This window comes from Silene latifolia, chromosome 10 (genome assembly GCF_048544455.1).
Source record: "Silene latifolia isolate original U9 population chromosome 10, ASM4854445v1, whole genome shotgun sequence".
In the NCBI taxonomy this organism is placed as follows: Eukaryota; Viridiplantae; Streptophyta; class Magnoliopsida; order Caryophyllales; family Caryophyllaceae; genus Silene; species Silene latifolia.
This window is the reverse complement of record NC_133535.1, coordinates 154,796,747-154,801,250: the sequence shown is the minus strand read 5'-3', so window position 1 is coordinate 154,801,250 and position 4,504 is coordinate 154,796,747.

The window sequence follows — 4,504 nt, the reverse complement described above, 5'->3', positions numbered from 1 at the left end:
ACTACTTGTATGGAGTCTCTTGCAACTTTTATACGGATCATAAGAGCTTGAAGTATATCTTCACTCAGAAAGATCTTAACATGAGGCAGAGACGCTGGTTGGAGTTGCTTAACGACTACAAGATTGAGTTGCAGTATCATGAGGGCAAGGCAAACGTGGTTGCCGATGCTTTGAGTCGCAAGGTGTGCCATGGTATGAGATCTGTGTTGGTGTTACCTGATGACTTGAGTCGAGAGTTCCAGAAGATGAGCCTTGAGGTAGTTCTTCCTGGTACTTTAGATTTGAGTGCGATGGTTGCTGAACCCGAGATCCTTCATGAGATCCGAGTTAAGCAAAGAGAGGATGAATACTTAGAAGGAGTTCGAGTCGCTATAAGCGAAGGACGTGCCAAAGACTTCGACGTTGGACCTGATGATGGTCTACGATTCCATGGTCGTTGGTGTGTGCCTAGCTGTGAGGTCTTAAAATGTAAGATTCTCAAAGAGGCTCATAGTACTCCCTATTCGGTTCATCCTGGTGGTGATAAGATGTATAAGGATCGAAGTGAAGTTTTGGTGGCGGGTATGAAGAAAGAGATCGCCAGGGAGTTTGTGAGCCGTTGCCTGGTTTGTCGAAGGTCAAGTTCGAACATCAGAGACCTGGTGGTCTACTGCAACCTTTGGAGATTCCCACGTGGAAATGGGATTCGATTTCGATGGACTTCGTTATGGGTTTGCCGAGGTCGCCGAAAGGAATGAATGCGATTTGGGTCGTGGTTGATCGTTTGACTAAGGTCGCGCATTTCATTCCGATGAAGGAGACTTGGAGTCTCGAGGAACTAGCGAATGCTTATCAACGTGAGATCATTCGTCTTCATGGGGTTCCTAAAGATATCATCTCTGACCGTGATCCGAGGTTTTGTTCTCAGTTTTGGAAGAAGCTTCAGTTGTCTTTGGGTAGTGAGCTTAAGATGAGTACGGCTTTTCATGCTGCAACTGATGGTCAGACTGAGCGTACGATTCAGACGCTTGAGGATATGTTGCGAGCCTGTACTTTGGAGTTTCATGTTAGTTGGGAGAAGAGTTTACCGCTTGTGGAGTTCTCCTACAACAACAGTTACCAAGCTAGTATTCAGATGGCTCCGTTTGAGGCACTTTATGGAAGAAAGTGTCGTAGTCCTTTGTGTTGGGACGATTCTAGTGAGGCTGTCATTCTTGGTCCAGACCTGGTTCAAGAATCGATTGAGCAAGTGAGGTTGATCCGCGAGAAGCTTAAGGCAGCCCAGGATCGACAGAAGACGTATGCAGACTTGCGGCGTAGGCCGATTGAGTTTGAGGTTGGCGATAAGGTTTTTCTTAAGGTTTCGCCGATGAAAGGTGTTAAGAGGTTTGGGCTTAAGGGAAAGCTTAGTCCTAAGTACATTGGACCGTATGAGGTGCTCGAGAGAGTTGGCGAGGTAGCCTATAGGTTGGCTTTACCTCCGAATCTGTCGAAGGTTCACGATGTGTTTCATGTGTCGCGATTGCGTCGTTATCGCAGATGATCCTTCTCACGTTCTACTGGTGATGTGATCGAGGTTGAACCTAACCTCGACTTATGAGGAACGCCCCTGTTCGCATTTTGGAACGTCGGAGAAGAGGTTAAGGAATAAGGTTGTACCTTTGGTTCGGGTTCGTGGAGAAGTCGAAGTTTGAGCAAGAGACTTGGGAAACCGAAGCGTCTATGCGAGAGAAGCATCCACATCTTTTCGAGTGAGGTAGTTCTCTTATCAAGTTTCGAGGACGAAACTTCTTTTTAGGGGGTTGGATTGTAACACCCCTAATTTCCGTAAAATAATTCTATAATTTTATTTTCCCATATTTTATATTTTATTTCGGGAAAATATCCGTCTTTTATCTTTTGGGCTTGTTGGGCTCGAAAAACAATGAAGACCCGTTTCTCCTTTGGGTCTCACGTGAATCTTGGTGTTGATGGGTGAGTTTTGGGCCTAAACCTAGAATAAACCCATGAGCTTCTCTATATATATATGAAGGGAAACCAAACCCTTGCTCTTCTTTTCTTATAATTCTCACAAAAACCCTAAACCTAATTCTCTCCTCCTCTCTTTCTCCTCGTGCCGCGCGCCACCCCTCACCTAGGGTTTCGTGCCGTCTTTCTTCCTCCTTCGTTCTTCATCGTTCTTCGTGCTTAGATTGATCCTACTTCTTGGATTTATCTATCTTCTTCGTAAGTTTTATGTTTTCGCATAGTGTTACAGTTTTTATAGTTTTTATATATATAGTTAGTATATTTATTAGTTTCGTTATCTTTGGCACGTGGATGATTTCTATGAAGGCGTGGAAGTTGCTCCTGGAGAAGACGTTTATATCGTTGAAGACGATCTCTAGGGTTTTAATTGCTTAATAAGGTAACTAGGTGTTTTCTTTTAATTGTGTTTATGCCAATTGATGTAATTAATATGATTTAATGATTGTTTTGCATGATTGGTACATGTTTGATTATTTGTTATCATGATTAAAAATGTTTCGCATGTTTGTATATGTTTTTATGCATTAATTATATCGTATGATGTTATGTGTTTATTATGGGTGTCATGAGCGAAATTAGGGTTTACGAATAAACCCTAGTGGCGGCATGATAGGCGGCCAAGGGTTCTTTCCAAAGTTATAGCTAAAGCTAGTATAACATTGATGATGATTCAAGTGTTATAGCTTAAGTTAATACAACTTTGGGTAGCTACTCTAGCTATGGCTGGACCTACTATAACATTGAAGTGCGAGTCAAGGTTATAGCTGTAACTAATGTAACTTTGGGATTATGGCTCAAGGTTATGGTTAATGCTAGTATAACTTTGTATTTCGTGTCAAGGTTATGGTTGAGGTAGTATAACTTAGGGCTATATTTCTGAAGTTATAGTAGAGGTTACTATAACCTCGCATCCGAGTTTATGTTATGGTTAAGGTTACTATAACATTGGTTGCTTATACTTGTTTCATATGTTGTATTGTGCTCGACATGTTATGTCCTTGTGTTTGCCTATATATCTTGGGTTACTCTCGTTCATATGATGAGTAGGATGGTAGGTTATACTATTCTACGAGTTGAGTCGTGATGTTGTTCACGCATGTTAGTACAGTCAGTTATACTGTGCATTTGTGATTTGCTAGTTGAATAGATGGCGGTAGTATCAGTTATATACTATCGGAACGAAATAACGTCACCCGTCGATGCGGGATTGTGGGTCTATGTTCGGAACTAGCCAGAGGCAGTGGTTATACGCTCTGGTTCCCGAGTGTCGTTCGGTGTACAGTTATTGCACCGAGAGTCTGGCCAGGTCTTAGACATATAGGCAGTGGTTATACGCTATACATAGTACCGGTGGAGGCAGTGGTTATACGCTCCATCAGTTAGAGGCAGTGGTTATACGCTCTAACGGGCGTTCGCTCTATTCGCTATGCTTTGTTGCTAGCTTTATGCCTTCTGTGGCTGTGGATTGTGTGTTACCGTGGTTGCTATGCTTCAATGCTAGCTTTGTGCCTTAGGTTGTTATGGGTCGTCTGTTGCTACTAGTCTTGTAAGTGTTCATGGTCTAGTGGTTGCATATGGTCTAGGTTTGCATTCGTCTAAGGTTGATAAGACATGGTAAGTTTTGTTGGGTTTTCATGAGTATAGATGGTCTCGCATGTTTACTAGTTTTGCATTTCAATGGTTAATGATTGTTGATTATATTCAATTGTTGTAAACATGACTGGGAGAGCATCTAGTTACTCCCGACTGATTGTCGACCCCCTTTTCAAAGTTGTTCGGTGATGATCTTTGTTTGGTTGATGCTTGCTTGGGAATGTGCGGTTTAGCTTAATAATAAATTAGGACTTTACTTTATGTTTTAAGAACCTTTTGAATAATGTATTAGTTTGTTTTGGAGTTAGTAGCGAACCGGATTTGGGCTTGGTGTTTCCGCCACCTTGACCCTTTTTATCAGTATCGTACTCTGATATTCTCTTTATATAAGTTTTTCCTTTGTTTTATAATCCGGGTTGTTACAAACTATACGTAAATAAATTATTGACAATTTAACACAACCCGATATCCGCAAGGACCGCCAAGGAGCCTAGACTAAAATTAAACAAATACGGAGTAATTGGGATAGAGCTAGTAGTAAATTACTTAATAAGTCGAGTAGTTAAGAACGCGAATTAATTTGTCGACGATCTTTAACACCGCCAAATACCCCCACACCAAAAAAAAAAAAAAAAAAAAAAGCCCAGCCAAAAATTAAAACTCCAATAATTGTTGGTGGGTTAATTCCTTATAAATTAGGTAACCTCACTAACCTGGAAGTCCTTCATCTTTCTTATAATCCATTGGAGGGTACAGTTTTGTCTATATCCCACTTTGCTAAACTCTCAAGCTTGATATGGTTAGACATATCTAATACTACTAGTTTTATTATCCGTGAAATTCACGGGGCTAGCCATGTTGTCACGGTGGTGGTGTTATACAGGGCCGAATTTGCCATAACACT